Here is a 12,961-nt window from a genome sequence, read left to right as displayed (position 1 = left end):
TGTTAACACCGTTACATTTAACACAACTTTTGGCCCCACTATACAACAGGTTGATCCAAGATACAAACTTTGGCCCAAACCCAAACCTCTCCAAAGTCTGTAATAAACAGCTGTGCTCCACTCTATCGAAAGCTTTGTTAAAGTCCAAACTTAAAACTATACCACCTTCATTTTTCATTTGATTAACAACATCCCTAATTGTACAAATTACATCTGAAATATCTCTTCCAGGTATGCCGTAGGCTTGTGTTGATTCAATAATACTCCCAATCACCTTTTTCATCCTATTCGCTAACACTTTAGTCAGTATCTTATAATCCGAATTTAGAAGGCTAATAGGCCTATAATTTTCTAACTTTAATCTACTGCCCCTATTTTTGAATAAGATCGTTAACATTCCAGTTGACATAGACTCAGGGATTTCCTTATTCTCTTCCATATAATGAAACACCCTCACTAAAATGGGTGCCAAAATATCTACAAAGACTTTATAGAACTCATTTGTTAAACCATCCAAACCCGGACTTTTATTACCTTGCGTGCTAACAATTGCTTCCTTGATTTCCATAATCGAAATCTCTTCATCACACATCATTCTATCTGCCTGCGATACTTTGGCACTAATTGTATCCAACACTTTTACAACACACACTTTATCTACATCATTCTTTTTGTAAAGATTTCTGTAAAAGGTTTCAACTGTCTCTAAGATCCCAACAAAATCGTTTACCTTTACACCTCTTTCATCTTCCAACTCTACAATGTAACTCTTAGTTTGTTTTCTTTTTTCCAGACCCAAAAAAAAGGATGTACATTTCTCTCCCTCCAAAGCGTACTGTGCCCTGCTCCTAACAATAGCACCCAAACATTTATTTTTTTCATAACGACCCAGCTCTGCATGGATTTTGAAATAATTCACAACATCATAGTCTGGATCCGTATCAGCCTTTTCAAGTTCATGCAACATCCTATTCCTAAGCATTATTTCTTTCTGCTTATCTAAACGGTTATGATTTTTTGCGTACCTAATACTCCTATTTTTTACTTTTACTTTCACTTCCTCCCACCATAAACACACATTCTCTTTTAACAGTACATTAGACATTTCATCATTAATACATTCAACAATTTCATTTCTATATCCTTCCTCCTTTAACAGACTGGCATTTAAACACCAGACACCTCCCCCTCTCCTCTCCACACCAAAACCCATTTGAAATGACATTACTGCATGATCACTATATGCTGTAAAGGTATATGACACCTTCTTAACATTCTGCACCAATTCTTGTTTTGCTAGACATAAATCAATTCTGCTTTGTTTTAATTCCTTTAGAACCACCTGCCTTCTAGAGAATACTCTTCTGTTTGGATTTTCAGCCCTCCATATATCTACTAGATTCTCCTCATTCATAAGTTTCCATAATGCATTTCTAGAAGAGTCATATCTGAATTTAGCACAACTAGAGGCATCCATTCTACTACACCTCACATTAAAATCTCCTATCAGTATACAGTTTTCTGAGCACAGTGTTTTTAATTTGTGAAACATTTCTCTCCTTTCAGATTCAATGTTTGAAGCATAAACATTAATTAAACGAAAAACTACATTTTGAACTTCAAATTCAATTACAATAAGTCTGCCATCATTGTCAGCATATATTTCTTTTACATTTTGCACCACATCATTTTTTATCAAAATAGCCACACCACATGTTTTATCCCCTCCATGACTACAAAAAATTAAATCTGACCATTTACTCTTAATCTCCTGCATTTTGGAGTCTGTCCAATTGGTCTCTTGAAAACACAACATGTCTGCCTTAACAGACACTAATACCTGCTCAAATTTGCTCATGTTTCTCAAACTGTTACCATTTAGGGATGCGACTGTAATCATTATGAATGTGTGCAGAAGTATAATCAGAGCCAAACAAGTCCTTAAAAATCCTACTTTTTCTTTTTTCCAAAACCCATCATCTCCCTGGTTTTCGACAATGACCTCTTATTTTTTACAAACAACTGAAGATCCTCACTATCTATTTCATCATCCGTCTCTTTATTTGGATTTTTGGGGGGAGCGGCGGGGAAGCCTTTTGAAAAGTGCGCTTTAACAGTGCCCGTGACTTCAGTGGACCCAGCCCACTCTTTGGTGTAATTTTTACACAGGCTTAAAGCTGGCTCAGGCACCTGAGAAGCACCTTGCACCATCTCTACCTGTGTATGTCTTTCACCCATCATGTGCTGCTGTTCCACCTTGTCAGCAGCAGAGACTAAAACGGCGTCTCGTGCTTTGCCAGGAGACATTACAGGCTCTTCAAGCTTATCTGCCACTGTCTCTGGAGTCACACTCTCCATGTCACTCTCATCCTCCCTCTCCATAGGCACACTCCCCTCTTCCTCAGACGTGAGGTCCATTGTTTGCAAAAGTAAGTGATTTTCTCCCTTATTACAGCTACATCTAACTTTAGGTCTGTCACACATTTTGCACACATTTCCTATGTTCCGACATTCTCTGGCATAATGCCCTTGTTCACTACATTTGTGGCATGTGAATTCCGGACATTCCTTAAGTATGTGCCCCGGCTGAATACATAATCTACATACCTTCACTTGATTGTCGTGGATTACACAAAAATATTCAAATCCCTCGACAGTGTTAAATTTAGTAGAATATGGCAAGGATTGCACATTGTCTGTAAACTTTACCTTGCAAAATCTTGTCCCATCTACAATGTCCGTTCCTGGCCACATCCTCCTCTTGATTGGCGTGGTCGCCTTCACCTTCCAGCCTTTTAGTTTCTCTTCTATCTCCTCATCCGTAATGTATGCGGGCAAGTTCAAAAAGGACACCACCAGCTCATCGTTCCCTAGTTCTTTAGCCATGATTTGACAGTTCTTTATCTTTAGCCCGTCTATTAGTCTTTCTTTTCCATTTACATGAGACATTGTTACTTCATACTTATTCCCGTCTTTCATTCGACATCCCAGTATTGTTCCGCAAACTTCCTTTATTCCTCTCAGCAATTCCATCGTTGTTATTTTCCCTTCTCCACTTATTTCCACGTTCACCGTCAGTTCCTTCTCATATGTTCTTTTTTTCAGTTCTTCGTTTAACATTCTGATTTCACTGTTGTCCTTTCTCGTCGTCGTTTGTATTCTTGATGTCGAAGCCATGTTGTCCGTCCGGTTATTTTAAGCAATATCCCCCAAACAGCTCACGCTGATGGGGGACAATAGCAAAAACGTTTCACAGAAACTTCACTACAGTCACTCACAAACTTTCAAACTTATAAGTCAACTAGACCTCCAAAAAAAACGATATTCTCTCTCAAGCACTCAGACACCTGCTTCTCTTCCACTTCCTGAAACTCCAAAAAGGGGCGTGTGAAGCGAACGTGAAAACCGCTACACTACAGAAACTGCTTCAACAATTATCTGCAAGGAGTAAACCGAATTTTACAGATATTCATGGCATGTGTTGAAATTTCCAAATTTAGGCATTTATGAAAATAACTATTCTCTTTTAAAAGTTCTGTACCTAATGCACGTGTCAAAGAGCACTGTTTCCGCCCGGTTTCGAACCGAGGACCTTTCGCGTGTAAAGCGAAAGTGATAACCACTACACTACAGGAACTGCTGCTTGATTTTCCTGCAAGAAGTAAACTGAATTTTACAGATATTCAGGGCACGTATTCAAATTTCCAAAATACAGAATTTATGAAATAACAATTCTTTGTTGAAAGTACAGTACCTACTGCACGTGTCAAAGAGCTCTGTTTCCGCCGGGTTTCGAACCGAGGACATTCCACGTGTTAAGCGAACGTGATAACCACTAGACTACAGAAACTGCTGCTTGATTTTCCTGCAAGGAGTAAACCGAATTTTAAAAATATTCATGGCACGTATTCGAATTTCCAAAATAAAGAATTCATGAAATTTTCTGTTACCACTATGGTACTTCAGAATGTGTCAATGAGCATTGTTTCCAACCGGTTTCGAACCAGGGACCTTTCGCGTGTGAAGCGAACGTGATTTATTTTTTTTATTTTTTTATTTTATTTTTATTATCAAAAATGTTTGTTTACAATATTTACAGTACAATCTACTGTTTACAGTACAATCCACAGAGAACAATACAGAAGACACTAGACTAACAGAGGCAGGTGAACAATTCACCCCCTATCAAATTATCAACAAAGAAAATATCAAAACAGTGCTTTCAAAAATTATAAGTGATACCTCCACTCTCCTCTCGTGAAATTAACCCACTCCCTTCAACAAAAGACTCATCAAAATGTTCCATCCCATAATTAAACAACATATCTATGTGTTTACTGAACAGTGCTATAAAGATACTCCACACCTGAACCCTCTTTCTGTCAAAAGAAACATAATTCCTCCTACAAAAAATAGCATACCTCACAAAACTCAAAACCATATTCAACAAACACACATTAGCACCCTCACATTTACCAGACACTCCAAATAACAAAAGTTCCTCCCACGCATACTTTTTCACGAAATCTCCCCCCCAGTTTCTACATAACATTTCCTTAACTTTACAAAAAAAATATTTTAAATCCTCACATTCTATAAACAAATGCATAAGAGTTTCCGGGAAACGTCCACATACGTCGCATTCCCTTTCTATCTCACAATTAATTTTCTTTAGCACCACCTTTGTAAATATTCTATTATGTCTTAGTTTGAAATCATTATTTTCACACTCCTTACTATTATATTTTACATTTAAATTTCCCCATATCTTTTTTTCATCCAATTCCGGAAAAACTACTTTCCAAAATTTCTCAGCAGCCGGCCTTCTACACACTTTTCCTACCATTATTCTATACAATCTTTTCACTGGTATACTAGATAAATGTACTTTCTTCTTACTGCTACCAATGAACAAATTAGGAAATACAAATAAATCTTCTCTTTCAACTTCACTATTTATTAAATCAACCCATGCTCTTGGTATACTATTCTTTATCTTGTCATACATATTATTCACTGTTCCCCTTCCCACCTCTTCATCCCATTCATTGATTATGTCAAAAATAGCTTCCCCAGGTAAAAACCCTGGAATTACCTCATAAGTATAATCTTTTATTTGCCGTAGACCTGCACTCATAAATACTTTATTATACAAAACTTTTTCTTTGTTCTTGATTTTCTCATTCAGAAATATAGGTTGATTCATAATCAGGTCAATATGTCCACATTCATAATATACATTAGGCAACAACTCTGCCCATGCATTTAGCACCTCTTTATAAAAATCTGGTACCTTTTCAAACATTGCCCTTTTAAGCCCCATCAATAAACCATTATCCTCACAACCACCACTCTCCTCTAAGTAGACTCTAAAGAAGTGTTTCCAGCCATAATCTTCACTGTCATACAAATATTTCTTTACTGTTTTTATCCTAATAGCTTTTCTTTTGACATCTAAATCTACAAGTTTTAAACCTCCATCCACATAGTCAGCAATCAATGTTTTCTGAGATATTCTCACTCCTTTACCATCCCAAATAAAATTTGACACCACATTATTCAATTCATTTAGGACCCACTCCGGCATGTCCAGGACTCCCAAAACATACACAAATTTGGATAATACCAAAGCATTTGCAACAATTACTTTCCCTTGTAACTTTAGTTTTCTATTTTTCCAGAAATTCAACGTTAGCTTGACTTTATTAAGTATCCCAGTCCAAGTTATATCTTTTGCCTCTTTCTCCTTTACACCAATGTTTACTCCCAGCACTTTAATAAAATCCTTTGCGCTCTTGAATGGAATCTCACACCCGTTTACATTGATATCCCCAACAAACATTATTTCAGTCTTCTCTATATTAACTTTAGCACCCGATGCCTTGCCATATATATCTATGATCCCCATAATGCTTCCAATACTTTCTATATCCTTCACAGTACAAGTAGTGTCATCAGCGTACTGATGTACAACACTGACACCACCACCTGGGATTCCAACACCCCTTACTTCTTTATTACTATTTATCAATGTAGCTAACGGTTCTGTAGAAACACTGTACAGCAGAGCTGACAAAGGACAGCCCTGCCTTACTGACCTCTCCACAGGGAAAGTATCTGTTAACACTCCGTTACATTTAACACAACTTTTAGCCCCACTATACAACAGGTTGATCCAAGATACAAACTTTGGCCCAAACCCAAACCTCTCCAAAGTCTGTAATAAAAAGCTGTGCTCCACTCTATCGAAAGCTTTGTTAAAGTCCAAACTTAAAACTATACCACCTTCATTTTTCATTTGATTAACAACATCCCTAATTGTACAAATTACATCTGAAATATCTCTTCCAGGTATGCCGTAGGCTTGTGTTGATTCAATAATACTCCCAATCACCTTTTTCATCCTATTCGCTAACACTTTAGTCAGTATCTTATAATCCGAATTTAGAAGGCTAATAGGCCTATAATTTTCTAACTTTAATCTACTGCCCCTATTTTTGAATAAGATCGTTAACATTCCAGTTGACATAGACTCAGGGATTTCCTTATTCTCTTCCATATAATGAAACACCCTCACTAAAATGGGTGCCAAAATATCTACAAAGACTTTATAGAACTCATTTGTTAAACCATCCAAACCCGGACTTTTATTACCTTGCGTGCTAACAATTGCTTCCTTGATTTCCATAATCGAAATCTCTTCATCACACATCATTCTATCTGCCTGCGATACTTTGGCACTAATTGTATCCAACACTTTTACAACACACACTTTATCTACATCATTCTTTTTGTAAAGATTTCTGTAAAAGGTTTCAACTGTCTCTAAGATCCCAACAAAATCGTTTACCTTTACACCTCTTTCATCTTCCAACTCTACAATGTAACTCTTAGTTTGTTTTCTTTTTTCCAGACCCAAAAAAAAGGATGTACATTTCTCTCCCTCCAAAGCGTACTGTGCCCTGCTCCTAACAATAGCACCCAAACATTTATTTTTTTCATAACGACCCAGCTCTGCATGGATTTTCAAATAATTCACAACATCATAGTCTGGATCCGTATCAGCCTTTTCAAGTTCATGCAACATCCTATTCCTAAGCATTATTTCTTTCTGCTTATCTAAACGGTTATGATTTTTTGCGTACCTAATACTCCTATTTTTTACTTTTACTTTCACTTCCTCCCACCATAAACACACATTCTCTTTTAACAGTACATTAGACATTTCATCATTAATACATTCAACAATTTCATTTCTATATCCTTCCTCCTTTAACAGACTGGCATTTAAACACCAGACACCTCCCCCTCTCCTCTCCACACCAAAACCCATTTGAAATGACATTACTGCATGATCACTATATGCTGTAAAGGTATATGACACCTTCTTAACATTCTGCACCAATTCTTGTTTTGCTAGACATAAATCAATTCTGCTTTGTTTTAATTCCTTTAGAACCACCTGCCTTCTAGAGAATACTCTTCTGTTTGGATTTTCAGCCCTCCATATATCTACTAGATTCTCCTCATTCATAAGTTTCCATAATGCATTTCTAGAAGAGTCATATCTGAATTTAGCACAACTAGAGGCATCCATTCTACTACACCTCACATTAAAATCTCCTATCAGTATACAGTTTTCTGAGCACAGTGTTTTTAATTTGTGAAACATTTCTCTCCTTTCAGATTCAATGTTTGAAGCATAAACATTAATTAAACGAAAAACTACATTTTGAACTTCAAATTCAATTACAATAAGTCTGCCATCATTGTCAGCATATATTTCTTTTACATTTTGCACCACATCATTTTTTATCAAAATAGCCACACCACATGTTTTATCCCCTCCATGACTACAAAAAATTAAATCTGACCATTTACTCTTAATCTCCTGCATTTTGGAGTCTGTCCAATTGGTCTCTTGAAAACACAACATGTCTGCCTTAACAGACACTAATACCTGCTCAAATTTGCTCATGTTTCTCAAACTGTTACCATTTAGGGATGCGACTGTAATCATTATGAATGTGTGCAGAAGTATAATCAGAGCCAAACAAGTCCTTAAAAATCCTACTTTTTCTTTTTTCCAAAACCCATCATCTCCCTGGTTTTCGACAATGACCTCTTATTTTTTACAAACAACTGAAGATCCTCACTATCTATTTCATCATCCGTCTCTTTATTTGGATTTTTGGGGGGATCGGCGGGGAAGCCTTTTGAAAAGTGCGCTTTAACAGTGCCCGTGACTTCAGTGGACCCAGCCCACTCTTTGGTGTAATTTTTACACAGGCTTAAAGCTGGCTCAGGCACCTGAGAAGCACCTTGCACCATCTCTACCTGTGTATGTCTTTCACCCATCATGTGCTGCTGTTCCACCTTGTCAGCAGCAGAGACTAAAACGGCGTCTCGTGCTTTGCCAGGAGACATTACAGGCTCTTCAAGCTTATCTGCCACTGTCTCTGGAGTCACACTCTCCATGTCACTCTCATCCTCCCTCTCCATAGGCACACTCCCCTCTTCCTCAGACGTGAGGTCCATTGTTTGCAAAAGTAAGTGATTTTCTCCCTTATTACAGCTACATCTAACTTTAGGTCTGTCACACATTTTGCACACATTTCCTATGTTCCGACATTCTCTGGCATAATGCCCTTGTTCACTACATTTGTGGCATGTGAATTCCGGACATTCCTTAAGTATGTGCCCCGGCTGAATACATAATCTACATACCTTCACTTGATTGTCGTGGATTACACGAAAATATTCAAATCCCTCGACAGTGTTAAATTTTGTAGAATATGGCAAGGATTGCACATTGTCTGTAAACTTTACCTTGCAAAATCTTGTCCCATCTACAATGTCCGTTCCTGGCCACATCCTCCTCTTGATTGGCGTGGTCGCCTTCACCTTCCAGCCTTTTAGTTTCTCTTCTATCTCCTCATCCGTAATGTATGCGGGCAAGTTCAAAAAGGACACCACCAGCTCATCGTTCCCTAGTTCTTTAGCCATGATTTGACAGTTCTTTATCTTTAGCCCGTCTATTAGTCTTTCTTTTCCATTTACATGAGACATTGTTACTTCATACTTATTCCCGTCTTTCATTCGACATCCCAGTATTGTTCCGCAAACTTCCTTTATTCCTCTCAGCAATTCCATCGTTGTTATTTTCCCTTCTCCACTTATTTCCACGTTCACCGTCAGTTCCTTCTCATATGTTCTTTTTTTCAGTTCTTCGTTTAACATTCTGATTTCACTGTTGTCCTTTCTCGTCGTCGTTTGTATTCTTGATGTCGAAGCCATGTTGTCCGTCCGGTTATTTTAAGCAATATCCCCCAAACAGCTCACGCTGATGGGGGACAATAGCAAAAACGTTTCACAGAAACTTCACTACAGTCACTCACAAACTTTCAAACTTATAAGTCAACTAGACCTCCAAAAAAAAACGATATTCTCTCTCAAGCACTCAGACACCTGCTTCTCTTCCACTTCCTGAAACTCCAAAAAGGGGCGTGTAAAGCGAACGTGATAACCGCTACACTACAGAAACTGCTTCAACAATTATCTTCAAGGAGTAAACCGAATTTTACAGATATTCATGGCACGTGTTGAAATTTCCAAATTTAGGAATTTATGAAAATAACTATTCTCTTTTAAAAGTACTGTACCTACTGCACGTGTTTAAGAGCACTGTTTCAGCCCGGTTTCGAACCAAGGACCTTTCGCGTGTAAAGCGAACGTGATATCCACTACACTATAGAAACTGCTGCTTGATTTTCCTGCAAGAAGTAAACCGAATTTTACAGATATTCAGGGCACGTATTCGAATTTCCAAAATAAAGAATTCATGAAATTTTTTGTTCCCACTATGGTACTTCAGAATGTGTCAATGAGCGTTGTTTCTGCCCGGTTTCGAACCAGGGACCTTTCGCGTGTGAAGCAAAAGTGATAACCACTATACCACAGAAACTACTGCTACAATTAGCTGCGAGGAGTAAACCGAATTTTACAGATATTCATGGCACGTATTCGAATTTCCAAAATACAGAATTCATGAAAATAACAATTCTTTGTTGAAAGTACAGTACATACTGCATGTGTCAAAGAGCTCTGTTTCCGCCCGGTTTCGAACCGAGGACCTTTCGCGTGTTAAGCGAACGTGATAACCGCTACACTACAGAAACTGCTTCAACAATTATCTGCTAGGAGTAAACCGAATTTTACAGATATTCATGGCACGTGTTCAAATTTCCAAAATTAGGCATTTATGAAAATAACTATTCTCTGTTAATAGTACAGTACCTACTGCACGTGTCAAAGAGCACTGTTTCCTCCCAGTTTCAAACTGAGGACCTTTCACGTGTAAAGAGAACGTGATAACCACTACACTACAGAAACTGCTGCTTGATTTTTCTGCAAGGAGTAAACCGAATTTTAAAAATATTCATGGCACGTATTCGAATTTCCAAAATAAAGAATTCATGAAATTTTCTGTTACCACTATGGTACTTCAGAATGTGTCAATGAGTGTTGTTTCCGCCCGGTTTCGAACCAGGGACCTTTCGCGTGTGAAGCAATCGTGATAACCACTAGACCACAGAAACTACTGCTACAATTAGCTGCAAGGAGTAAACCGAATTTTAAAAATATTCATGGCACGTATTCGAATTTCCAAAATACAGAATTCATGAAAATAACAATTCTTTGTTGAAAGTACAGTACCTACTGCACTTGTCAAAGAGCACTGTTTCCGCCCGGTTTCGAACCGAGGACCTTTCGCGTGTTAAGCAAACGTGATAACCGCTACACTACAGAAACTGCTTCAACAATTATCTGCAAGGAGTAAACCGAATTTTACAGATATTCATGGCACGTGTTCAAATTTCCAAAATTAGGCATTTATGAAAATAACTATTCTCTGTTAATAGTACAGTACCTACTGCACATGTCAAAGAGCACTGTTTCCTCCCGGTTTCAAACTGAGGACCTTTCACGTGTAAAGCGAACGTGATAACCACTACACTACAGACACTGCTGCTACATTCCGCTGCAAGGAGTAAACCGAATTTTACAGATATTCATGGCACATGTTGAAATTTCCAAATTTAGGCATTTATGAAAATAACTATTCTCTTTTAAAAGTTCTGTACCTACTGCAGGTGTCAAAGAGCACTGTTTCCGCCCGGTTTCGAACCGAGGACCTTTCGCGTGTAAAGCGAACGTGATAACCACTACACTACAGAAACTTCTGCTTGATTTTCCTGCAAGAAGTAAACCGAATTTTACAGATATTCAGGGCACGTATTCGAATTTCCAAAATAAAGAATTCATGAAATTTTCTGTTACCACTACGGTAAATCACAATGTGTCAATGAGTGTTGTTTCCGCCCGGTTTCGAACCAGGGACCTTTCGCGTGTGAAGCAAACGTGATAACCACTACACTACAGAAACTGCTGCTACATTTAGCTGCGAGGAGTAAACCGAATTTTACAGATATTCATGGCACGTATTCGAATTTCCAAAATACAGAATTCATGAAAATAACAATTCTTTGTTGAAAGTACAGTACCTACTGCACGTGTCAAAGAGCTCTGTTTCCGCCCGGTTTCGAACCGAGGACCTTTCGCGTGTTAAGCGAAAGTGATAACCACTACACTACAGAAACTTCTGCAACAATTATCTGCAAGGAGTAAACCGAATTTTACAGATATTCATGGCACGCGTTCAAATTTCCAAAATTAGGCATTTATGAAAATAACTATTCTCTGTTAATAGTACAGTACCTACTGCACGTGTCAAAGAGCACTGTTTCCTCCCAGTTTCAAACTGAGGACCTTTCACGTGTAAAGAGAACGTGATAACCACTACACTACAGAAACTGCTGCTACATTCAGCTGCAAGGAGTAAACCGAATTTTAAAAATATTCATGGCACGTATTCGAATTTCCAAAATAAAGAATTCATGAAATTTTCTGTTACCACTATGGTACTTCAGAATGTGTCAATGAGCGTTGTTTCCGCCCGGTTTCGAACCAGGGACCTTTCGCGTGTGAAGCAAACGTGATAACCACTAGACCACAGAAACTACTGCTACAATTAGCTGCGAGGAGTAAATCGAATTTTACAGATATTCATGGCACGTATTCGAATTTCCAAAATACAGAATTCATGAAAATAACAATTCTTTGTTGAAAGTACAGTACCTACTGCACGTGTCAAAGAGCTCTGTTTCCGCCCGGTTTCAAACCGAGGACCTTTCGCGTGTTAAGCAAATGTGATAACCGCTACACTACAGAAACTGCTTCAACAATTATCTGCAAGGAGTAAACCGAATTTTACAGATATTCATGGCACGTGTTCAAATTTCCAAAATTAGGCATTTATGAAAATAACTATTCTCTGTTAATAGTACAGTACCTACTGCACATGTCAAAGAGCACTGTTTCCTCCCGGTTTCAAACTGAGGACCTTTCACGTGTAAAGCGAACGTGATTTTTTTTTTTATTTTTTTTTTTTTTTATTATCAAAAATGTTTGTTTACAATATTTACAGTACAATCTACTGTTTACAGTACAATCCACAGAGAACAATACAGAAGACACTAGACTAACAGAGGCAGGTGAACAATTCACCCCCTATCAAATTATCAACAAAGAAAATATCAAAACAGTGCTTTCAAAAATTATAAGTGATACCTCCACTCTCCTCTCGTGAAATTAACCCACTCCCTTCAACAAAAGACTCATCAAAATGTTCCATCCCATAATTAAACAACATATCTATGTGTTTACTGAACAGTGCTATAAAGATACTCCACACCTGAACCCTCTTTCTGTCAAAAGAAACATAATTCCTCCTACAAAAAATAGCATACCTCACAAAACTCAAAACCATATTCAACAAACACACATTAGCACCCTCACATTTACCAGACACTCCAAATAACAAAAGTTCCTCCCACGCATA

General features: G+C 37.8%; 6 non-coding genes across 6 annotated transcripts; all 6 read right to left on the bottom strand.

Annotated features, from left to right (window-relative positions):
- Window positions 1-3,564: 3,564 nt before the first annotated feature.
- Window positions 3,565-3,637, bottom strand: trnav-uac (transfer RNA valine (anticodon UAC)). The gene has a single exon. It is a non-coding gene; the product is annotated as a tRNA-Val (tRNA).
- Window positions 3,638-9,685: 6,048 nt separating this feature from the next.
- On the bottom strand, window positions 9,686-9,758 carry trnav-uac (transfer RNA valine (anticodon UAC)). Its single transcript has one exon. It is a non-coding gene; the product is annotated as a tRNA-Val (tRNA).
- Window positions 9,759-10,105: 347 nt separating this feature from the next.
- Window positions 10,106-10,178, bottom strand: trnav-aac (transfer RNA valine (anticodon AAC)). Its single transcript has one exon. It is a non-coding gene; the product is annotated as a tRNA-Val (tRNA).
- A 989-nt stretch (window positions 10,179-11,167) lies between these two features.
- Window positions 11,168-11,240, bottom strand: trnav-uac (transfer RNA valine (anticodon UAC)). The gene has a single exon. It is a non-coding gene; the product is annotated as a tRNA-Val (tRNA).
- Window positions 11,241-11,373: 133 nt separating this feature from the next.
- Window positions 11,374-11,446, bottom strand: trnav-cac (transfer RNA valine (anticodon CAC)). Its single transcript has one exon. It is a non-coding gene; the product is annotated as a tRNA-Val (tRNA).
- Window positions 11,447-11,587: 141 nt separating this feature from the next.
- trnav-aac (transfer RNA valine (anticodon AAC)) lies at window positions 11,588-11,660 on the bottom strand. The gene has a single exon. It is a non-coding gene; the product is annotated as a tRNA-Val (tRNA).
- Between the last annotated feature and the right edge of the window lie 1,301 nt (window positions 11,661-12,961).

The sequence above is a fragment of the Salmo salar genome, chromosome 07 (assembly GCF_965601325.2).
Source record: "Salmo salar chromosome 07, fSalSal1, whole genome shotgun sequence".
NCBI classification, from domain to species: Eukaryota; Metazoa; Chordata; class Actinopteri; order Salmoniformes; family Salmonidae; genus Salmo; species Salmo salar.
This window is presented reverse-complemented; position numbering and strand designations above follow the sequence as displayed.